The 26,210-nt window shown below is 38.3% G+C and overlaps 1 pseudogene; it reads right to left on the reverse strand.

Moving 5' to 3' along the window:
• Positions 1-1,805: 1,805 nt before the first annotated feature.
• Positions 1,806-26,210, reverse strand: part of LOC143388158 (contactin-3-like) — a 93,791-nt pseudogene continuing 69,386 nt past the window's right edge.

Genomic DNA, 26,210 nt, shown 5'->3' on the forward strand with positions numbered 1-26,210 from the left:
ACAGGAATTTAAAGTCAATTTCATCCTTTTCAATATGAAACAATGTCCAAATCTCATGGAGATATACTGCTAGAAATAACATGGAACAAGAGTCATCATCTTGAAAATGAAAAGTATAGGAGCATATTATAGGAATTACTAGATAATAAAAAGGTACAACTCCATTACATGTAGAATAAAATACAAGTATTGGAGAATGTTTCCCCACTTTTTGACTGGAAATAACAATGGTCATATGAAATCTACTTGTCATTCAAATTTTTTTCTAGATATATACAGTATATACAGACACTACAGAGAAAGTCATACTTTTCTCCTTTGTATATAATGAGTTTATCTTAAATGTAATCTAAATATAAAATTGTATTAGAATTTTGCTAATTCGTTATCTTTCTTGAGAGATGAACTGTTTGTTGGTTTCAAATTCTGATATCTCTGGAAAGACGAACAAGTTACAGCAAAATGTGAAATTGGTAGGAAAGAGGTAAAAAAACTGATTTTGAATGACTAACACTCATCTGCTGATTTTCATATATTCTTTACATATTGCTATGAAGCCGTGTCTCCAACGATGCTTTGAAAACCACATATTGAAAGACTGAGTCATACACATCAAAGCCAGCAACATCGCTGTGGTTCTATTACCAATTTAACTCAGGAACTAAAATGCCTGCCTGACTCACTGCAATAGGCAGTGAGATTACATTAAAAAAAAAAAAATCTCCGCCATCCAAAAGAGAGAGGGTCCTTTAATGGAATCAGACATTGGAAAGGAAGAATTGTGTGGATTTTGTTTAACATTTGGGTTGACATTCAGGGTGCTACTTATTTTCTCAACTGCATTTTAATAAAGCCTGTAAGTTTATTCTCAGGTGTGAAGAAAACAATTCCTGTTCTAGTTTTGTTTTAAATTTTGAGAAAGGATAAAATGTGCTTATTTCCGTTTTCTATCATTGAAGGAAAAAGCATACTGGAATGCAAGTTTAGAAAATGACTTTCAAATGCTCAGGGAAATTCATGCCAGTATTTCGCAAAGGGACATGGCATTTGGGGTGACAAAGCCCTTTCGTGGGTCCTTCTTTATCTTTTAACCATTAATTCATGGGGCAGAGGCAGATCAGATGGTTATTATTACCTCCACATTTTGTAGATGAATAATTGAGAGGTACAGAGAGCAGAGTGATTTCTAGAGTCTCACAGCCATTTAGTAGTGAGTACACTGAACCAGGTCACCCTCCTCTGCTCCAGAGCAGCATTTTCCAAAAACACTCCTGAATCACAAACACCACCCGCTTCCAGCAGGGAAAGTGTTTAAATGTATTTTTCAACCCGTGGGGTTTAAATCATTTAAATCTTTAAAATGATACTTATTAACTCTTCAAACAATGCTTTCATAACTGGAAAAGAGTTTTTGGAATAAATGAAGAGTTTTCCAATGCAAATAAGAAACTCTGTGTGTGTGTGTGTGTGTGTGTGTGTGTGTGTGTGTGTATGTGTGTGTATATCGGGGCAGAGGTTTTTCTCCATAGGCAGTGCTTAAACTCATAGCTTAAGAACATTTGTATCAAAAGTTTGCAGTATGTAACATGTAAATTCCTTTGGTTTATCAAGTAAATATTAAGGCATTTCAGATTCCTCTAAAAGGATTTGCTGTTGTTTTATTATACTCTTATTTTACCTATAATGAAGTAGAAAGTTAAAAACACAAAGTTGGAAAAAAAAACATGCATAATCACTGTGTTTCATGAAAGCACTTATTATGTTAACCAATGAACTTTCCAGTAAATAATAAAAAAGAATAAATATCACCATAGGGCATTTACAAGGAAAAATAGTACCATAGGTATATAACTTGACACGGGGTGAACATTTGAGATGGCTGATGTGGATCCTCTTGCATCCATATCTGTCAAAGATGATAAACAGCTCATTAAGAAGGACTATACCTCTGATAAGTAGATGCTGATCCATAGTGGGGGGGGGCATGGGGAAAATGGTCGAACTGTGATTGGGCCAAGGGGAGGGAGGGGAGGGATGGTGCATGGGGGCAGGAAAGATGGCAGAATGAGATGGACATCATTACCCTAGGTACATGTATTACTGCACATATGGTGAGATGCTACATCCTGTACAACTGGAGAAATGAAAAGTTGTGCTGCGATTGTATACAATGGATCAAATTGCATTCTGCTGTCATATAGACCTCATTAGAATAAATAAAAAAAATAAAGGAGGACTGTATTAACAGGTAGTCAGAGTGGTAGAGAATGCATGCATATGTCTCCCGAAAATCACACATTGACATCCTAGCTCCAGTGTTGTGACATTAGGAAATGAGCTTTTGACAACTGACACAGAACTAGCTGCATCTTAATATAAGAGTTCCCAGTCTCCAGAACTGTGAAAAGTTAAATTTCTGTAGTTATAAGACACCCTGTCCAGGGTGTATTCTTACAGCATCCTGAAGGACTAAGACGCAGACAAAAGTGATGGGTTTCCTGTCAAAATCAAATCATGGCATGAACCTAACCTGGGACTACAAGTCCTTATTTTATCGGTCAGTGTAACACATAGGTGTTACCAAGGGTATCCATAAAAATACCGACGTGTTTAGGATTTCTTAAATGAATCTAAGCTTTGTTTATCTAGTATTATTTAACTTTAATTGAAATTGAAAAAAATCCAAGTCAGTCATTTTGCCATTAATGATACCTGGTCACAAACAATTTCAGATAACTTGATGGTTTAATGAAAGAAAACGTCATTGGATGAATGTCTGGAAAATCTACTTGTTTCTATTTTATGCAGATGAATTATCATACTTAATACAAGACATCATCTTTTAAAATGCAATCGATGAAAGCTCCATTTTCAGAGACGGCCTTGTGCAGGCACTGGTCTGTGCAAGCTCAGCAAGTCCACAGACATCAGACGAAAAGGCTGCTCTTGACTCAGCAGCCTGAAAATGCCACGGTGGCGTCTGTCCCCGCAAAAGCACAGAAGCTGCTTCTTTGAACAGTGCCCCTCTGTCCACGCTGTTATGCTAACTCTGACACCCTGCACAATGCAAGAAGCAAGGAGCATTCCCTACTGTAAAGCCTCAGCAGATAACAGTTAGCAACCTGATCCTGTTTGGGTCTCCTGAAGCACACACAGATGTACAAATCTCTGCAGTCTGAAATAGTTGTTTACATACTTATTTACAGACAGGTAGCTCCCATTTTCTTATTACTTTTAGTTCAAGTGTGGCAGGTTATGATTTCATAGAAAGAGAGAATTCCTGCAAGGGTTGGTCTCTCCCATTTTCTTCAGTCATTTTCTTTTTCAAGATTAAAGAAACTTGCTTCAGTCTTGGTCACCTGCTACTATATAGACTAAACCACAGTCGATAAATGAAAACAGGGAACAAAGTTATTTACATCACTGAGGATTGTAGAATAGACTATGAAGACAGAGTAGGCTCCGTGTTACTTAAATTGAGGCCTGAAAACTCCAGACACAGGATTTCAAAGTGAAGATACAAGTTCTCTTCCATGGTCACTGATAAAAATATGTATGCTGGGGTTTGTTCCTCTTCACTCTAAAAGTCTACTTTCTTTATTTTTTAAAAAATATTTTTAGTAGTCAATGAACATTTATTCATTCATTCTATCTATCTATCTATCTATCTATCTATCTATCTATCATCTATCTATCTATCATCTATCTATCTATCTATCTATCTACAGTGCTGAGAATGGAACCCGGTGCCTCAACACATGTCAGGCAAGTTCTTTTCCACTGAACCACAACCCCAGCCCCCTAAAAGTGTACTTTCAATGGTGAAATAGCTTTCATTAGGATTTTAAGAGGAAAGAGCATGAAATTCCTCTGAAACTTGGAACACATTTCTTTAAAAATGTCATCTTTTTTTGTGTGCCACGTGTAAAAGTTTCATGACTTTGCCAATGCTGATTTTCCTACTGAAAGAATTGATAAGATCCATATATAGTTTTTAGGAGGCATACAACTGGAATATCAGAGGTCTTAAAAACAGGGCATGGGTTCAGGCTTGCCCATGAGAACTGCTTTGGGAATTCTATTCTAGGCAATCTATAGGTGCAATAAATAAGGGAAATAATTCAAATGAATGGAGTTTTAAACTACTTTTTCATGTCTTTTCTTTCTGTGCTCATATTTTTCACTGTTCTGCACCACTGTAGAGGTTTTCTTCCTGGTTTTACTTGCTCATGTTGCAAAATCACCTTGTGTTCACATGAAGGGCATGCTGGGAGGAAAGGGTGGGTGGAGGGAGGGGCAGTGGCTGATGGACTCCTGGTGGCTAACAACACTGACGCAGGTCAAGGGGAAGCTGAGTCCAACCAACTTACTGGTTATTATTGGAATCCTGTAATATAGTCCTCTTGAAAGGGCAGCACAAGTTCAGCTGAAGTTTTGTTTGTGTTCAGCACTTGCACGCTATTTTGACTGCTAGTCCTATAGAATACCTAAAACGCACGAACAAATACACTTCATTCTTACATTACCTTCTTTTACTTTCTTCACATACTCTCGTTGCTCTGAAATTATTTTGTCATTCTGTCCACATCAGAATACAAAAACACATTCCCAGCTCCATGCATAGGTCCTGGATTATGGATTAGCAGACACTAGGATCATTATGCTCTCAAAATCAAGGAGGTGGGGAAGAGCAGCTTTCTCCCCTGGAGGAGCTTGTTAGAAATATAGAAAGCTGATTAACACAATGCACAAACATCGTGTCCACAATTCCCATGTGAGCAGCATTATTTCATGTAAATCTGTATTTAACAATTCAGAGAGTTTGGTAGTATACCCTTTTATGAAAAACTTGATGTTTATGTCAAAATTGGATTACTGAAATAATATCATCAAAATTTTTAAAGATTTGCAAAGTATAAGTGAAAAAGGGAAAATACAGTGTTGCAAATGATTCAACTTACTTTATAGCCTGTTACTTCTGATTCATTCTCCATTGCTTTTACTTGTTCCCAATTAAGTAACACTTTAGTGTCTGTAGCATTCCAAACCACATTCCCAGGAGGCTGACTGGGAGCTTGCAATGCAAAAAGGAGAAATTAAAACTGATTTGAGCATGGAGTACTGTTTTACATGAGCAGATACATGCTGAGCACCGAGGCGACTGCAGGGACTCTCTGGTAAGGCATGGTATGTAGATGGAATCAGGAAAAAGAAAAATTAACAGAATAGAAAAACTTCCTTTAAAAGGGGCATTTCAATTAAACTGTGAGAAATTGCATGTTATCATATTCAACACATAATTTATTTTACTTTAATTTTGGGGGGCCAGGGGTTAAACCCAGGGGCGCTTCACCAATGAGCCATATCCCCATCTCTTGATTTTATGTTTTATCTTGAGACAAAGTCTCATTTAGTTGCTTAGAACCTCTCTAAGTTGCTCAGACTTTGAACTTGCAATCCCCCTGCTGCAGCCTCCAAAGCTGCTGGGACTACAGGCTTGTGCCACCACACTTGGCTCAACACATACTTTAAGGATTTAATGCACTTCAAGTCTCCCAGAAGACAAACTGACAATACAGAGACACAAGTTCCTTTATCCACCACTAGAGGGATGCTTGAGGGTGAACCAGGAAAGGCAGGCATTTGGACTTGTTTTGACACACAGAGAGGCTGAGAGAAATTGCCAAAGGAGCAGATTAAAGTCACATGAAATGAAGTGTGGATGATTTTCAAGCCAGTGTTGTAAGATGAGATGGGCAAAATGAGAGGCAATCAAAAATAAGAATTACTTAGATTTATTCTCGTGAAGTAATAGATACACATGTGAAAAATTGCCACAGAGAATCCATATTTTAAAGTCTTTTTTCTGAGTTCAAATCAATTTTTGAGAAAAATAAGGCAAAACACTAAAAATTTAATGAGAATTCCATTAGAGGATTAATGAAACTCTCATAGGTTTATAAACATGGACCCACAGCTTAGCAACCTGGAGAGGAAACTGGTTCTGGGGGACTCGGGTGGACGTGGTCAGAAGCACTCCCTAATATGGATGGATGGGACATTAGGGATTCAGTTCCTTGTCAATTGCAAAACAGCAAACATATTACTCATTTTTCAACAGCATCACAACTGCCCAAAACATGCTGAAATATCTTATTCTTGTGGATTTAAGCACAGAATGTGATTTGGTTAACTGAATTTGTAATGGGAAAGTGATATAAACAATTACCTCTCCAGAGGAATTTCTGAACATCATTGACTCACGCCAGGATGGAAATACAGCTGGACTTACAGATGGAAAAAGCTCTCATGTGCAGTTATGTGGCTAATAACACGATTCAAGACTGTGATCCTGGTGGGTTCTTTGGTTGATTGTGTCCTCTTTAACACTGTTCTGTTGCCTTTAAATTTTTGTGATGTGATACTAACAGATCAGCTCAGATTGTCTACACTGCAATGCTGTGATAAGACATCTGTAAGAATGTATATGGGCAATTGCTTAGGACTGAAATACTAGAGATTTGGTTGCCCAGTCCAGATGCTATGAACCCACACTCGTTAGAACACTTTCCCAGCGCCTGTGATTCCCTGTGGCTGACAGCGCCATAAAAGGACAGCTTGATTTGATGGAGCTCAGAAAACATCCTTCATTCAGCATGGTTTGGCCTACCAAAATATGGGTGCTTACAAGTTATAGAAAGTTTGAGTAATTTTGAGTTGATACACTGACCCCCAACAGCAGGCTGGCAGAACATAGGACTGAAAATTGGGATTTGTCTTGTGTGAGTCCCAAAATAGATGACTTGAATGAGTTCAGCCTGAAATGAATACTCTTTGAAATGACAAAAAGAAAAAAAATCTGAAAAATGAAAGAGGAAAAACAGAGGGTTTCAAAGCTCTTTTCAAATCATATCAGTGTTTCCTGAGCACCAGAGAGACATGTTCCATTTTGATCATTTTGCTATTTTTGAAAAACGCACTTGTTTAAAAGCATAAACATTTATTTCAGCCACATTCTAAACATTAACATTCACATCATAATGAGCTGGATGTGCTAATTACATTGTTTGATAGTATTTAAAGTAAATTAAACTAATTTTTCACTTAGAATTTTACAATCACATGAATAATCATCTGCCTTATTATGACAGGGAAGAATGACACTATGTGGGAGATTCTGGGCCAGATGAACTTTCTTCCATTTTCAAGGTTCTATTGTTGCTAGTAACAAATGCATAGTAAATGTCCATAATGTGTGAGAAATTCCAGAATATTCTTTTTAAAGGTTCCCTGCATTGTCACGGTGCCTATTTGAAAAACTCAGAGTTAATAAACAAAGATGCATACTCGTCACTCATGTTCATTTACAACAATGAAAAGATTAACACAATAATTTTCACAATCTATCAGCACATGAATGGATAAACAAAAGGGGGCTATATGCATATGCCTTTAAAAAGAATGAAGATCTAGGCATGGTGGCCCATGCCCGTAATCCCAGTGGTTTTAGAGGCTGAGAAAGGAGGACAGAAGATACAAAGTCAATCTCAGCAACTCAACAAGGCTATAAGCAACCTATTGAGAACCAGTCTCAAAAAACAAACAAACAAACAAAAAGTAGGAAGGGTTGGGGATGTTGCTCAGTGGTTAAATGCCCCAGGGTTCAATCCCTGGTACCAAAAAAACAAAAATAAAACAAAAGGAATGACATCATGACATGTTCTATTACATGGATGAACCTGGAAGACATTATGCTAGAGATAAGCCAATCATACAAAGAAATACTGTGTGATTCTGTTTATATGTGATAACATGGAATACTAAAATTCAGAGATGGAAAGTAGGATGGCAGTTGCCTGGAGCTGGGGAGGGGAATGGGACCTGGTCTCATGGATGGAGAGCTTCAGTTCTGTGCAGTGGAGAAGGTCTTGACCATCTCACACAGCTGCATCAGTGCCCTTAACCTTATTTTAACCCTATTGCAAATGTGCATTAAAAAATGGCCAAGATGGTAAATTCCAACTTATGAATATAATTCAGTACAATTAAAAATTTTAACACAATCCTAAGATAGTTAACTAGGAAGGGGTGTTATGTGGATTCAAAACAGCTCTGTTTAATTCTGGACCCTGATGACCTTATACTTTTCTACCTGGCATTAGGTGGGGCTGTGAGGCTCCTGCTGCCCCCTCTGGGGAGAGGACGCACCACTCTGCTCCTTGGCATCATGGGGACTTCAGGCTTCATTACTGGATATGCTTTCACCAGTGAAATAAGAGCAAATAAGAAACAGGTGGTTTCAATGAGGGAGTTTTAAGAAAAAATGGAAGGGCGTGGCTGGCCTTTCTTCTTTCTGTTTTTTTTTTTTTTTTTTTTTTTTTTTTTAGTGCTGGGAACTGAACTGGCCTTTCTTCTTTCTGCCATGAGACCAGCACATCAGTGAGAGTGGCTGTTCCTAAAGTCTGGGCCATGGAGTAAAGATGGAACAGATCAGGTCTGAATCTCACTCATGATCAACATTTGGTGACTAGTAGGAAAGAGACACTCTTTTAGTTGTAAGCCATTGAGGAGTGGGGACCTGTGGAACTGCACTGAACTGACCCTATGTGACTGATACGGCCAGTAGGCTATAGAGCTTTGAAGGCGCACTGTGAACTTCAAAGGCACAGAGCAGGTGTGAAGTGGGAATGGGCAGGGGATCTCGACAGCGCATCTCTCCTAGGACTTCTCATTTTACTGTTCTGTGCAGAAACACAACCCAGAATAGGCTGACTCAATTTCAAATGTTTTGGGGCCTAACTTGATGTGTGGTCTGCATTTTGAATATTTTTGGAAATTATTTATCAACAATCATATCCTATAGATTTTTTCCTCTGTCAGTTCAATTTCTATTATTGCAGTATGCTAAGACAGAAAACGTGGCAACAAATGAATTTATTTTGTATAAAGGCAGCATCTCCTAAGATTTGTAGAATAACACTGAGTGGCAGGCTATAAGATTATGTGGATACTTTTAAATGTTACATAACAAAATAGTTTTATCTTGGAGGGTTTTTCTTAGGCCCTCTGGGTTGACTGTCACTCCTCAATATCAGCCCTATCAATTTACTTATTCTGTAAACTCAGCATGCAAAAAGTGGCCACTATGATATTTCTAAGACCGAATAAAGTGAGGAATATAAGACATTCCTACAATAGGAAAATGACTAAATAATTTGTGGGGTGTTATCACAAAAGAATAAGATATAGTACTATGATACAGAGGTAACTAAATACACAGCATAACCTTCAAGAGATGTTTTATGTAAGAGAAATAATCCATGGAACACAAGTCTGGGAGGAAAAGACAAATTATTTTAATAATCTTATTTCTGCACCACAGGATAGTATTGTGGGTGATTTTATTTTCTCCCCCTCCCCCCCGCAAATTTTCTATAGTAAATATGTTTTCCTCCATATAATAAAAAATAGAGGTTGTTCATCTGAAGAACATTGTTGTGTGGAGTTTTCAGGGATAATGTCTCCATACTGGTGACTGTACCTGGCATTTCCTTTAAAAATATGGGATTTCAAGAACATATGCTTGCAGAGATTAATTATACAAAACTCAGTATGTTTCTCAGCTCCTTCTCTTGGACACCTGATGGCAATAAGATGACTTTCATGAAAGGGAATGCTGTCAGCAGTAGCTGAAAAATACACTCGGCACGGACTTCCCTTGAGATGATCATCAACATTAGTAAGCAAGCTGCCCAAAAATGTGGCACTGGGCAGAAATCAAGTAATCAAAAGCTACTTTCTGTCCAACAGGGAGAAAGATTCATTTCAGAATCACTTAAAGTATTATAAATGGACTTAAATCTTTGGATCACAGGAAATGGACACCATGTTTTGAATCAGAAACATCTACTTTATGACTCATCCAAAACTCAGAAACTAAGATGCCCACTCTCCCCAGAGTGTTCGGATGATAGAAAACAGTCCCTAACATTCTGGTAGGAATATTGCTACCCTGAAGAGGGAACTAAACTAAACCGATTCCACCAGGAAGAGAAACAGACCTGGAGAGAGTCACTGTTGAACAGATACTCATTGGGCAGCAGCTCTGATTACTTGGGAGAACTCAGGAGTTAAATAATGATCAAACCTGACAATGTCTATGCCTCAAAGAGATGAGACTCCAGCAAGGAGTGGGGGCAGCAATCAGATGACCACATGCAAGATGTGGTATGCACGTGGCTCTAAGTGGTGCCCCAGAACATAGCAGGATAAGGGGATATCAGGAGACGCAGGGCTGATAATTAAATATGGACTCAGGGGGAACTGAGGACATACTGCAGGGAGGGCCTAAGAGAGGTAGGAGTGTCTCCTGGCCATCTGGACAGCAAAGGTCAAGGCCCCACAGGAAAAGTGAAATGGCAAGTCAGCTCAGGAGAAAATGAGCAGGAACAGGAAGTGGGGATAGATTGTAGAAGACCTTTTTGGGTATTTTAAGGATTTATATAAAGAGTGGCAATCTTTGTAATGTTTTGAATAACCAATAAAAAAAAATAAATGAGTGGATGGAAAGGGACTGGAGAGGTCTGAGCAACAGTGTGACACCTTTAGGATCACTCTGACCCAGGGCAGAACATCTCTGGTAGATTCTCAGCAAATTTAAAGTCAGATACTGCATCCATTGTAGGGTATGAGAGAAAGAGCGTTAATGACTACTGGGATCCGCTGGCCCAAGGGACTGAAATAATGGGAGTTGCTTTTGCTGAAATTGTAGAAGATACAGGTTTGTAATGGCTGGGAGTGAAATCGAGAGCTCAATTTAAGAAATGTTTAATTTGAGTTCTTATTAGATAATTCTTGAGGATGTCGAGGGCCTGGATCCATCCACATTGACAACCACAGTTACCTCTTGAATTTTCGGTTATGCAAAGCAAAATATTGGTCCTACAGATTCTTTCTTGTGAATTCTGGATGTAAAACTCTGACAAAGTCTCCTATTAGAAAGTAATGACATTTCTCCATTTTGAAGCCATCTGCCACTATTCCTCATCAGCCTCACTGACGATGATGTTGTCAAGAGCTCACTCTCTGGGTTGCATGTGACAGAAACACAACTTAGATTACTTCAAGAGGCTAATCAGTGTTAACTTAAAATGCTTTTAAAAAGCCCAAGTATTTGGATATCAAAAAAATTAAGTGTTTAATGGAAGCTACAGTACTATCCTTGAGAATCCTTGTGTTATTTTACGTTAATCAGAAATATCACCTATGCTCTGTGCTGATATAAGCCTTGCATATAGAATTCCAGGATTCTGAGTAGGTGATAATCACGCCTTGGAAGCAAGGTGGTAAAAGGCTGCAGTGTGTGTTCCGAATTTGCAATGTGCTGACAAGAAGAAGCTCATCCGATTAATGGTAGTACTTCCAGGTTGACCTAGGTTTTGAGGATTCATCCACTCAGCCAGCCTTTCCACAGATAATGAGTGCTAGGTTTGGACTGGTGAGTGAGTTTGGAAGGACTCTTTCCCTTCAAGGGTGACATATCAAAGGGGGAGAAAGAGAGCACGTAAAAAACAAATGCCATCTTAGTTCTTTATGAACCAGGGATACAGATCATTTTCTTCCTAGTAATATTCACAAGCGCATTACTATAATTCTTAAACAGGATTCAGAGCTGGACCCTGTCAAAGGTTAGGTTGATTAGTAGGAATAGTTTTAAAAGAGTCAGTTTTACTTCTACTTTGGCACATGTTTGAACAATTGTTAACATAAAATTTAAAAATTAAATGTACCATTTAATATGCCCAGGGGTTTTAATGATCTTTTATGGATTTCCCACACATTGTAGCAAACTTTTTTTTAATAACATCTGCAGGTCACCATGTAGAGTGTAGGCAAATTGAAGCACCAGGAGGGCATAATTTTGAAGAGATTTTATTCAGTTGTTGAAATTCCTATCAGAGGACTGATCTATCAGCACAGAAACCCTGTCTATCTGTGATTACCTTACCCAGCTCCTAAGCACAGAGCAAACTCAAAATAGATACTAGCACCACATGAGTCATGAATATTTTAATTATATGGTTAGAGGAGTGCTTAAGAGCATTTCTGGGTCTGTATGGCTGTCCTGCCACGTTCTCTGCTTTTTCTGTAAAGTCATCTAGCTCTATGTGCCACAGCCCTTTCATCTCTAGAGTGAGGATCCTCACCACTTCCAGGCCATGCAGTCGCTGTGAGAATTAAGAATCAATACAGGAAAAGTACTTGGAACTGTGACTGGAAATTGCTCACTAAGTATTAGTCATTCATAGTATAATTATCATTATCACTGTTATGGACAAATTTGTACTTTAAATTGGTTATTTATATGGTATATCTAAATTATAAAAGGTTTTTTCCTTCTTCTTGCAATTTTACTTCATTCATTGTATGTTATTGTTACATTCTCACTAACTTATAATCGGCCTCTTCCTTTGTGAACTGTCTTCCCAATTCACTGTTTTTCACCAATTCCATCATGACATTAAACCATCTTGTGCGACCATATTTCCCAATGAGTAATCACATCGATTATCAAGTCTAAAGAAAGAGCTCAACAAAGCTGTCTGCATACATCTTCACAATCAGAATTTCAATATATAAATAATGGTGTATTTATATGTTTTACTAATTCAGAACTGTTACTGGGAAAGACAAACATATTTAGTAAAAAGTTGTAAATACAGAACGTTTTCAGTGTACGTATTTCCAAGCCAATGTTCTCCTTTTTTCTAAGAGCAGCCACATGATATGCATGATATTGGTTAGTCTTCCCTCATGATCAGGCAAGGATAATGTTCAACTGCCATAGGAGCTGCTGCTTGTGAAGGTACTAAAATGTTTTGTTGCTAAACTTTTGCTCTGTGATATTTATTATGCTGGTAAGCTACCAGCCATGCTCTTTCCCACCTTATACATAATGCAAAGATAAATGTGCAAACTTCCCTGATAAAATTGATGCTTATCAATTAACATCTAAAGCAGTAGGATTATGTTTATATATATTTTAAACTATCAATAACAATGCTGGCCCATTATATCCAACTTCATGTAATTAAAGTTGTTAGACATTTTAGCCAGTAAATGTATGCTTTCAAATAAATTTGGAAATAACATATGAATGCAGGAGTGGACTAATGAAATTGGTGACAAAACATAATCACTGCCTCACTCCTTTGTAAAATCAGTTAAGCAGATAAATTTACTAGAGTAAATTTTGAAAATTAAATTAAGGAAATGGTTTTCTGCAAGCAAAAATATTAATGTGCTAAAATCCCCTAATTTCTTCCCTTCCCTTTCTTATCACCTGTAGAATGAAAATAAGAAGGAACTGAACATGGATGGCTTGGCTCATGAATGCTCTCAGTCATTTTTGGCTATAAAAGAATAAACAGCACAACTCAGATGGGTGTGCTGTGATAGAGCAGCAATGAGACACCACGATCAGCTGGGCATCATGAGAACATTTCAACTGAAATTTCCGTGGGACACTCCAAAATGTAAACTGATGATTTCTCATAGGCTACTTAAATCATAACTGCTCCTTACTGCAGGTGAGTTTTACCTGTGAACACACAGTCAACAGAAACTCAGCTTTGAAGGTGACACAGCTATCTCTGCTTCAGTTTTCAAAGTATCAATATTTACGTGTGCACCAGAATCTCCTGAGCATTACCTGTTAAAGTATATTGCCATCTTTTGAATAATGTGAGAAAGAAAATTAAAGAGCGAAAAAATACCACTTCCAAGTCGTTGCTATTAAACTTATTTCTGCTTATCAATAACACCCAAGATTTGGGGGAACTAAAATTTAATGGAAATGAACCCATTGAAATGCATCCCATTTAAAAAGAACAGTGCACCATAAGATTTTTCAAAAGGTGCTTATTCATTTTCATATGGAGCCTCCATTTAAATATTTAGGGCTATCATGAAGACTAGACTATGTGGGGCTTGAGTAAGGGTTTGGACCAGGTTTATATCACTCAGTGGGATTAATGACCTGACTAGTCCACTGAAAATGTTGAAGGATGCCATGATTTTTAATACAGACTATTTTCCTAGATATTCAAAAGGTGGGAAAATACATACGGGTTTTCTTGGTGGTCGCGTTAACTGTGGCACTGAAGGGGCCGGTGCCTGCACTGTTGTATGCCCGGACAGCCGCGTAATAGGCAAGGTTGCTCTTCAGTCCCCGGAGCCTGGCTGAGGTCTCGTTTCCGGCCACTCTCACCTTGCTTGAGGATTCCTGCTCTTCCCCACTGACGCAGTACCGCACCTGGTGAGGAAGATGCACCAGATGAGAAGGCTGGACCCAGCACCACCTTCCTCATTCTGTGGTTTTCATTAAAATGAGGACTGCGATTTACTTTCTTCTTTATTTGACAAATACTTCCAGAGGATCTACTGTGTGCCAGGTGCTGCATTAGGCTCTGTGGCACAGCAGTGTACACACAGGAAAGGAACCCTAGGAGGAGAATGAGGACAAACATGTACACAGACAGAGCAGATAAATTTAGAGTGTTGAGCATGATCAGACTACGATATCACAGTGGGAGAAGGAAGGGGAAATCTGCCTGCCTTCTCAACTCTTAACCAACTGAGCCCAAGGTCAAGTCCAGAACACTGGCAGAAAGGCACGAACTCTATGGACAGCTGAGGTTCCTTCCTGGAAGAAAGTGAACTGTCAGAGGAAAACATTATTAGATTGAATGTCCTGCAGTGCCAGCCACTGTCAGGTGACTAACAGTGCACACAGAGCTGCACCAGAGGGAGTAAAAGCAGTTAAAAGGGCTTATTTTCAATAGGAATGGGCATTAAAATATTTTTCATATATTTCATTATCCTGGGCCACGCAAAGTGACCTTAGACATACCAGGACATATAAAGAACTCAAAATACTTAACACCAACCAACCAACCAATCAATAAATGGGCTAAGGACCTGAATAGACACTTCTCAGAAGAAGATATACATTCAATCAACAAATATAGGAAAAAATGTTCAACATGTCTTGTAATTAGAGAAATGCAAATCAAAACTACTCTAAGATTTCATCTTACTCCAGTCAGAATGGCAGCTATTAAGAATACAGAAAACAATAGTGTTGGCAAGGATGTGGGGGAAAAAACACACTCATACATTGCTGGTGGGACTACAAGTTGGTGCAACCCATCTGGAAAGCAGTATGGAGATTCCTTAGAAAATGTGGAATGAAACCACCATTTGACCCAACTATCCCACTCCTTGGTTTATACCCAAAGGACTTAAAAACAGCATACTATAGGGACACAGCCATATCAATGTTTATAGCAGCACAATTCATAATAGCTAAATTGTGAAACCAAACCAGATTCCCTTCAATATATGAATGAATAAAGAAACCTTGGTATATATATCCAATGGAATATTACACAACATTAACAGAGAATAAAATTGTGGCATTTGCAGGTAACTGGATGGAGTTGGAGAATATCATGCTAAGTGAGGTAAGCCAATCCCCAAAAGCTAAGGGTAAATGTTCTAATAAGTGGATTCTGATCCATAACAGGGAGGGAGAGGCATGGGAAAAATGGAGGAACTTTGGTCCTGCAAAGGGGAGAGAGAGTAGGGATGGTGCATGGGGGCAGGAAAGATGGTGGAATGAGATGGACATCATTACCCTAGGTACATGTACGACTGCACATATGATGTGATGCTACATGGTGTACAACCAGAGAAATGAAAAGTTGTGCTGCAATTGTGAACAATGAATCAAAATGCCTTTTGCTGTCATTTATACCTGATTAAAATAAATTAATTAATTAAGAGAAAGATATACAAACATATGGTGAAAAAATATGAATATAAGAGAATATTTGCTGAAGGGAGGAAAAAGGTAGAGAATAAAATAAAAATACATTCTTAAGTACTTACAATTCACATTATAAAGTATTTTACTATAAAATTTTGTGTGCTTTCTTTTTTTGAACATACAGATTGTCTATAAGTAAACAAAGTAAATACAAAAATTTATGCAAATAAATGATTTAGGAAAGTTTACATATTCTTTGTGTAGATAAGACCTGGTATTACTATCTGCTGATCTAAAGCAGGGGCCACATAGTAAACACAACAGCAGATCTACTAGGTTCTCACAAGGGCTTAAGCATATTTTTTACTTTTATAAATATAGACAATCTCTGTTCGCTCGTTCTTTCTTCTTCTCCTTCTCCTCCTCCTCCTCCTCCTCCTCCTCCTCCTCCTCCTCCTCCTCCTCCTTCTTCTTCTTCTTCTTCTTCTTCTTCTTCTTATTCTTCTTCTTCTTCTTCTTTTTGGTGTTGGGAATTGAACTCAGGGACACTCAACCAGTGAGCCACATCCCAAGCCCTATTTTGTATTTTATTTAGAGACCGGGTCTCACTAAGTTGCCACGTGCCTTGTGGTCCCTAAGTCTGGCTCTGAACTGGCGATCCTCCTGCCTCAGCCTCCCGAGCTGCTGGGACTACAGGTGTGCCCACCACACCCAGCTCTACTCTCTTCATTGCAGTATATGGCCACCTTGTTCTGGCCTTTGTGTTTTACTGTTGAAGGCAAAATATAAAAAATAGGAAATAATTATTATAACTTATACAACTAAAAAGCAATTTGAGCTCAATGAAACTGGCAATAATTGCTTCTGAGTGCACAGAATGTTGGAAACGGTAAAGGCTTGTGACCACAAGAAACAAAAACAAAAACTTAAAGACTAAGTACATAGCTCAGTGGCCAAAAAGGAAAAAAAGAAGAAAGAAAAAGGAAAGGAAAGAAGGCTTAAGGGACTGGGAAGCTGGACATAGGACAGAGCAGATTTTTAATAATGGAGCTACTCAGCTTTGCCTGATTGGAGGAGGATAGACTTTCTAATTAATTAATTAATTAATTAATTTTAAAAAAGCAGAGTTCTAATTTTCATGTAAAATGTCCTAAATTTAGGGTTGACTCAAAACCAATACTGTGTTGATAAAACAAAATGTGCTTATGGGCCACAGCTGATTACAAGTGTCAATCCTCTGTACAAAACACACTACAACTTATTCTCTCTTAAAACACCACTGGGTGAGTGTTAAGGCCCTAAATGATAAGTGAAAGCAAATTATATATTGTGCTAGATCAAAATCTCCCTATGTATGTGCACATGGAAGGATATGTACCCTTATATTCACACAAAATGCTGATCTATGGATGCCTTTATGTGAATTTCTCTCAGAGAAGGGTTATTAGTTTTAATAAGAATCTCAAAGGGAGGATGTGAGCCCAAACAAGTAGCATTGAAAAGGATACATGGTTTCTTTTCTAATGCCATAGCCAAATAGCCTGTTAATGGATACTAAAAGCTTTTATATATGGTAGACTCACCAAGAGAAAACACTGTGTGTTGTTAGGTCTAGATGAGCCGTAAATGATAAGAAGATTTCCCTGCTCCTAAGAGCATTGTCTAGTTATTAACTAAGAATGATACAGATCAATAATTATAATAAAATGTACCAGACACAAAACCTGAAGCTTGGGATACAGCATAGACGGGGGTAGCATATAAATATGACTGTAAGACGGCAGCAGGGAGGATTCAGGTGGTAAAATCAGGACCGCCCAAGCTTCCCTCCCCTGTCAGGTTCCAGTGTCAGGGTTGTTCCTTTTCTGACATATCAAACTGGTTGAACACAAGTTGCCTAAGAAAATGTTCTTAGGAGGCTGATTTAAAGAAGACATAAAAATAATTTATAATTGGTAATGTGGAATCTCTTTTTGTAAATCCGTTTATAGAAAGTACTTGAAAGTTCTTGATAGCGGCCTGTTTTAAAGTACTTTAACCAATCTCCACGCATCAGAAGGAGAGCTTTATTTTTAGATCTTAGTTGCTGAGAGGTATTAGAAACATTTAGACACAGAGAAAAATTGTGACAAAGTTGAACATGATACTAGTTAGTGAAGACTGATTATATAATCTTTTTAAACAGCTTTCCTTAAAGAGCTGAATAAATATTCATGTAACTAAAACATAAGGAAACTGAGACGTGCCACTAATATTGCCAATTTTCTGAAAGAATTCCATTATGTTCCAAGAAATTTTGTTCAAAAATGCTTCTATAGTGCTAGATCATTTTTTTAATAAGGTGGAATAGTTAAGAAAGAAATAAGAAAGACAAATATCCCATTTTCCTCTCAGTTGTGTTCTGGATTTAAATAATAAAAGTACTCCAACTGAGAGAAGAGAATATTTCTATGCTAGTTTGGATTTTTATGGGCACAATCACAATACAGGAATGGGAAAGGAAAGATGTCTATGTTGGAGGAACAAACTTTGAAAATGTAATTGTGCAGAAAAGGGTGAATATAAAGTTGACAGAATATGAAGGTGGCATCTACAAAGGATGATCAGAGAGACACACATTACCAAGACACACCCTGTTAATAAAACACAAGACACACCCTGTTAATAAAAAAGCCAGTGTAGATACGACTAGAGGCAGGGCAGCTAAATACACTGATGAGTAATGGATTATAAAATAACTATACCTAAAATGTCCAAGTCTGTTTGACAAGAGATTGAATCTATTATGTAAGAATAGGAGATAAAGAAAAAAGATCAGCCCAATTTGAAAAACAATAAGTAGGACTTGTAGACCTGCAAAAATGCAATGATTAAAAAATTAAGGAAATCAGTAATAAGAGTAAAGCTATAGACTAATAGTGGAAGGGTGAATTAATGAGCCCAGGACATAGCCTGAACAAAGAAATGAAAATTACCAAAGCAAAGCTGTGGCATTGAGAACAGAATGCAAAGTTTCAAACAGAGTTCCCAAAGGAGAGATAAAGGAAAAGGCAATGCTCAGAGGAAAAAATGGCTGAGATCTTTCCAGAGCTGAAGATATGAGCATTTTCATGGTGCAAACTCTGAATTTAGTGAGGGAACAATAAAAGGCACAGGAGACGTTGGTTAAGACTGCCTTAGGTTCTCAACCATGCTTCATCCCTAAGAATCTAAGGGATCCAGTCTGCTCCTCTGAGCCATTCCTGAGCCCCTGAGTTGGGGTTTACAGGTGAGGCTGGGGCCTTGGAGGGAAGGACGTCATTTCCTGACAGAGTAGACAGCAATAACGCAGGTCATGATGGGCAGGGGCCTCTAGGTTCTGGTCATTACTGCTGACAGCAGACCTGTACACACAGCTGTCCCCCTGATCCATGGGTTTTCCCTCTGTGGTCTCAGCTGCCCTCTTTCAAAAACAGGCAATAAGGGTAACAACATACAAAAAGATACTTTGAGAGACTACTTTCATAAAATCTTTACTATGGTATATTGTTATAATTGTTCTATTTTATTATTAATTATTGCCATTAATCTCTTTATTGTGCCAAATTTACAAGTTGAACTTTACTGTTTGTGGTTTCAGGCAACCACTGGAGTTCCTGGACCATGTCTCCTATGGATGAGTGGTGGCTAGGGATAGAACCCTCCATATTGTGGAATTACTAAATGACTTAAACGGCTTCACTCTTAACAGTTTAAAAATGTTTCCTTCCTCTGACCATGGAGATCTACCAAACTCAGTATTCAAGTTCTCAAATTTTCTGCATCTATAAACACTGGTAATTCAATTTTCTGATGAGATAATATGGTATTTTTTTCCTTCAGAAAAATAAAACCAGTTCACAAGTCAATATATTTTTATCTGGATAAATAAACAGAAACAAACTTGAAGAATGTCAAAACTAAAAATATAATTTCAGTTTCTGTGAGTAATTTGGTTATTCCCAAAACTAATGTTCCTGCTCCAAGTACTCCTTAATATCACTGCATCAGATCTTTCATTTAATTTAAACATATAATGAAATATAGCTTATAAAACTAATGTATTTAAAAGTAGAACCTTTTTTTAGGCTTGAAGGAAACAGGTGTTAAGTTGGAAAAACTCTTTTAATAGACTAAAATAATTTTATGTGTATTTACAGATTTCTAGAGAGATGAACACTTTAACTTAGCTATTAGATTGGGCACATTTAAATCAGCAGAAGCCAGAGGGGGAAATGCATTTGAATGTCTTTTAGGGAGATAAGTCCAGGTCTGTCCTCCTCTGCTCTCAGCCCGGGGAGAGGTATTTTGTACGTCCTTGCCCTCTGACTTCTCTTTGGGTTTAATCAGCAGGACTCAGGAGAGACTGGGATGTTTTCTCCCCACCATTTATAGTGCTGTGCCAGGGTTTAGTAGGGACCTTCTAACAAAGAACATAGCAGCACATGGGCAGTGAGGGTCATTCCCAGAATCCCCCACACAGAGTGAAGCCTGCTACACACTGGACCCTCTCCTCTCTGCTTGTCTCCATGGTATTGGAAACCACTCCTGCTGTATCACCGAGCCTCTGTCCCTCCCAAAGTCTGCCTTTTATTCACCTAAACACATTTTACTTTTTTGATATTGATGTAAGAATATCTCAACTGTCTGTACCCAATTTTCCTATGTACATTCAACTCATGCCACAGTGAATTGAATTCACTGCAAGACAGCAGGAGATGAGACCCCGGGCACATAGCTTTTCTTCAAGTGGAATTTTCATATCCTCAAAAGAAAAAAAAAAAAGGTACTCAAATATTTAACATCTTTTTCTATTCTGATTAAAAATCAGGCCCTGTGCACATTCCATACAGTTGTGGGAACAGGAGGCTGGAGGAAGGCATCTAGAAAGTTTGGTTTGGCATTCTGATATATTACATTTCTTAAGTTCCTCTGCCACACATAAAAAATAATCCTATGCGGTTAACCCCAAATATGCAGCTCTTATTATTTTGCAAATGTTGACTTGTTTCATTTGCTTATTAAATTTGTTCTTCCCAAGGTTTATTCTTTCTTAATGTTTACTTTTATTAACATGTAGTAATGGTACATATTTAGGGAGTACAGCGTAATACTCTAATGCCTGCGTGTACCTCACATAGGTCAATCAGAGTAATTATCTTTTCCATCTTGTTATCATTTCTTTTTGTTTGGAACCTTGGAGTTCTTCATAGAAACAGTGAAGAGATTATTGTGAACTAGAGTTTATTTTTTCTAAGCACAAAAGGACTTTAAAGCCATGGTATATTCCAGGCAGGAACTCTAGCGCTCTCTCCTCTTGGTGCCCACTTTCCATGAACTTAATGGCTCTGGATCCTCTTTTGTGGGTCTGCCTCTCTTATTCCTATCCAGAAGGGCACCAGGAAAGATCTGAGCCTGAATTTAAAGGCACAGCAGATGAAATAAATTGGAGTCTAGGGAAATGAGCTCAACTACTGGTTGGTCAAATCAGAAAGAAAATTAGTCTAGATGCTAATGATGATGTGTGCTCAGCATGTTGCGAGGCACACGATCAACTCACGCCAAGATGAGAGAAAGGTAGGAGATATTAACGATTTTAAAGCCAAACTGGGGAAACTGCAACCCACAAAGTTAGCCACAGGACTGATAATTAAATACTCTGCTAAGTCATTTATGTTTCTAGGTTAATTTTTAAATCATTACTGAAACGAACAAAAGACATATTTTTAACTTGGTGGAATTACATAAATTATTTGAGATTTTTTTCTAATTAGTACATCTTTCTCTTAGCTTGTCTTTCTCTTCATATATTCTACCAAGCACTTGGGGAAGAAATTTTTAATCCTTGTTTTTCCTTTCAATACAGTATACATGTTACATTTGAATATTTTGTCTGCTACTCTCTATACAAATAGATAAGATATGATGCATTTTTTTAAAAAAAGCATTTATTTTTTAGTTGTAGTTGGACTTAATAACTTTATTTCACTTATATATTTTTATGTGGTGCTGAGGGTCGAACCCAGGGTCTCCCATGTGCAAGGCGAGCACTCTACTGCTGAGCCACAATCCCAGCCCCAAGATGCAATGCATTTTAACCCATAATTGATACCAAGAAAAGTTCCATATCCTTCTCATCTTTTGCCTCTGACCCTAGTGGCAACAGGCATGAGAGTCACTCGGGGAGTGTATTTTCCTTGTGAAAAGTAGAAAGTATTCTTCTACTCTTTGCTGCTTTTCAGTTTTCTTTTCTTTCAATGAAATCTCACCCTGAAGCCCAATATATAAACAGAAAAAAAGGAGAAGCAGCAAGTCTCTCAGGGTGGTTTTAACAATGGCTGCTTTATCTCTTGCAATTCTCAAATGATGCTATGAGTTATGGACGACTGTTACTCTATTCTAACTGAGCCTTGGAGAGCTTTAATTACTTGCTTAAGAACATGCAGCAGTGAGATAGCAAAGCCCAAACTGCATTTTTTCCATCAACACATAGTTTGTGCATGTCACCCATGTGCCCGATATTGTTCTGTGAACTTGGGAGATATCATTAAACAAACACACAGAGTTCCTGTCCCTTGTGGAGCTTATACAGTAACCTACTAGTTTTGAATGCAGAACTGTCTAATTCCAAAATGGTAGAGCCTTAACTAGAAAATATGAGTTTCCACTAGCATTCTTTGATGTCCTTCAGTCAAATACTCTTTCCTGACATGGCTAAGAGATACCATTCCATTTTCATATAGAATATTTTTACCTGGATGAGTCCTTGTCAGTTTAAATTGATATGGAAAAAAAAATTAGCATCTCCTTGTCCTCATGCTCTCCATTAACTACCATCAACTTTCAAGACCCCTACAATGCTTATAAGCCCACAGTTCTCTTCTATGTAACCTCTCCTTCATTTGTCTCCAGTATTTCACAAGGTACAACCAGATTGGGGATATGATTCTGCCATTATGGCTCATACAGGGCAATTATCCATAGTGGGACTGTGTCTCAGTCCAACTCCTTCACTGAGGAGAGTCACATGTGTTCATTTCTTTAAATTCCCTTTTCTCTTTCACATGAGAGATCACATTGGACCCTTGACTTTCTAGGTCTGGCTGATTTCACTTCGCACGATATTCTCCAGTTCCATCCATCTACCACAAAATGCTATAATTTCATTCTTCTTTAAGGCCGAGTACTCCATTGAATATGTATTCCACATTTTCCTTATCCATTCATTTGCTGATGGACACCTGGGCTGCTGCCATTCTTGTCTGTTATGAATCAAACTGCTATAAACATTAATGTGGCTGTATCACTACAGTATACTGATTTTAGTTCTTTTGGATAAATACCAAGGAGTGGGATATCTGGGTCACATGATGGATCTATTCCTAGTTTATTGAGAAATCTCCATACTGCTTTCCAAATTGGTTAGTAGTAATTTGCAGTGCTACTGATGATATATGAGTGTACCTTTTCCCCACATCCTTGCCAGCATTTATTAATTGTATTCTTGATGATTGCCACTCTAACTGGAGTGAGATGAAATCTCAATGTAGTTTTGATTTTCATTTCTCTGCTTCTTAAGATGTTGAACATTCTTAATATTTTTCATATTGTTAGCCATTTGCATTTCTTCTGAGAAATGTCTATTTAGTCAATTTTCCCATTTATTGATTGGGTCATTCCTTTTTTTTCTGGTGTTAAGTTTATTGAGTTATTTATATATTCTTGTTATTAATCCCATGTTAGAGAAGTAGCTGGCAAAGACTTTCTCCCACCTCTCCATGTTTTTAGTTACTTCCTTTGCCATACAGAAGTCTATGTCTCATCCTGCACAAAAATCCACTCAAAGTGGAATAAAGACTTAGGAATAAGACCAGGAACATTGCAACTTCTAGAAGAAAACACACCGTCAACACTCTACAATATGTGTACAGGCATTCATTTTGTTAATAAGATTCCCAAAGCTCAAGAAACAAAGCCAAGAACCAACAACTGGGAGCTCAATTTCAATTACAAATTCAGGTATTGCCCCTGAATGGCCTGTATGCAGAGCCTCACTGCTCCAGTGCTGTCTCTGTTTCATTTGATAATATTTATTCAGGCCAATGCTATGTGGTTATAGGGAACAGAAACTCTCTTGAAGCTGCTCAGATAGAAAGGGGGTTCAGTGTCAAGAAGGACAAAGCACTATGAAAAAGGATGTAAGAAGTCCACTTGAGAATTGGGCAGTTGTCAAAGAGCTCTTCTATTTTACTCTTGTAAGGTTGTAGGGACCTTGTTTCTCTCCTTGTGAGGGTGAAGTGGGGAGATATCTGCTCTATCTCATCTTTGCAGACATACTTTTTCCTACATGCCAATGGCCTAAGAAGTGTGAACTTGGCTACAAATATGACATATGACCACATGACCCTCATTAACTATAACCTCTGTATTCCTTACTTAAATATCTCACACAAGAATCTGACTGGGTCAGCTCACTGTGCAGACCAGTTGACTTTGGTCACATGGTCACTGGGATACAACCACTGGAGACTGTATTGGGGAGTGGAGGGGTACGTGGCTGTGTCATGCTAATATGGCTATGTTAGTCTGCCACTGAATCAGCAATTACACATGAGGGCAGTTTCCTAAGAAGCCAGCAGTGGGTGGTTGGGATGAAGTCACAACCATGACCTCTATAACAGCATTGCTAGATAAATCTTAAAATGTGTTTATCTCACCACTTCCTAATTCCACTGTTCCCTATGAAATATGGGGTACAGTTCATGTAGTTCCTCTTACATTCAAAGTCATCTGTGACCTGCTCTCCTATGCCTCGGTGGGCATCACCTTCAGTGTAACCTTGGTTTTGTACACAGCCTCTACTCCTTTACTCCTCCAAAATGCTGTGCTCAATCTGGAATGTTCTCAGTACCTCTACATTCATTTCCTTTCCCTCCAAAGTCCTGGTTAAACCTTCCTACCATCTGGAAGTCTGTAAATCTGGGTCATCCTTCTTCCTCAAACACTTCTTGCTCAGGTGAACTATTCCTACTTCATTATATTAGGTCTTATGATGCCCTCTCTTTTGGATATTTCATCTTATTTCACCATACATCAAGGTCTCTGGAAACACAAATTATACTACGGGCAGCTGAATTCTCTAGAATTCAGGAGAGAATCTCACAACCAAGGACATAAGACCATAGCTGCAGGAAGGTGACTTTCTACTGACATAGCCATCCAATGATAGGACCACAGCCTTTCAATCTCACCCTCAGTTTTCAGTCAATCCATCATAAGATCTGGCTGACAGTGCCCATGACTGCCTTTCATATTCACTGTTTTGTTTCTTTTCCACCCCAACTAAGGTGGTACTCATGCCCCTGGCAGGGTTAAATTAGGTATGTACTAATAATCAGATGGCACAATGTGTGGGTAAGAAAAGAGCAACCCAGAACAGAATTCATATAAGTTGTCATTGTTCAGAAGAAGTTTTAGTGAAAGAAGCAAAGTAGCGTGGTAACATACAAACACAAGTTAGTTTACCTCATAGCCAAGCAAATATCCATTGCTCAACTTCCAAGGAATGGTGTTCCACAAAACTTCAATTTCTGAAGAAGACAGGCTATGGGCAGAGACTTCAGTTGGGGCCATTGTAGGCTCTGTTTAGGAATAGAAATTGAAAACCAATGATCATTTCTGCAGTTGAATAAAACAATCCTTTGACATCCTTATTTTTGAGAAAGCATTTTAACATAAGTGAAACTTTTATAGTCATCCCATAAAAATATTTGAAAACAAGCACCATGTCTTGAAAACACAGACATTGATCTATTGCTGAGGACGAGGTGGCCACAGTGCCACAGGGGTTTTCCTTGCTCAGCGCCCACAGCAACCTGTGCCTTCCTCTCTTGCACCTCTTTCTCAGTATTTCCTTCTTCCCTCTGTTCTCTCTACCCCTTTTTCCCCTCTCTTTCACCCCACACCAGCTGCTTGGGAACTCCTATACTACTTTCTTATTTGGGTCAAACAAAGTCAAAGTCAAGTTCAAGTAAAGTTCATTTACTCAGCAAGCACTGAGTGCCTAATTTCACACAAGGGGCGGTGTGACTTTGGATACTGACTCTTTTGAAGGAGTAGGTAGACATGCCCATGTGATCTCCAGTAAGAACACCCCCTTATAATGAACATTCTTGGGGATTCATGGGAATCTCATAAGGCTCAATGATAAAGTCTTCCTCTGATTCACTGAAATGTCTGAGTGTATTTCCAACAAGCCCTCATTTTTTTCTTAGGCAACTAAATATCTTTCTTATGTGTGAACAGACAGCCCTTTGACCAACTCCTCAGAGTGATAAGGATGATTCAGGAGAAGGGAGGTGAG

The sequence above is a fragment of the Callospermophilus lateralis genome, unplaced genomic scaffold, assembly GCF_048772815.1.
Source record: "Callospermophilus lateralis isolate mCalLat2 unplaced genomic scaffold, mCalLat2.hap1 Scaffold_84, whole genome shotgun sequence".
NCBI classification, from domain to species: domain Eukaryota; kingdom Metazoa; phylum Chordata; class Mammalia; order Rodentia; family Sciuridae; genus Callospermophilus; species Callospermophilus lateralis.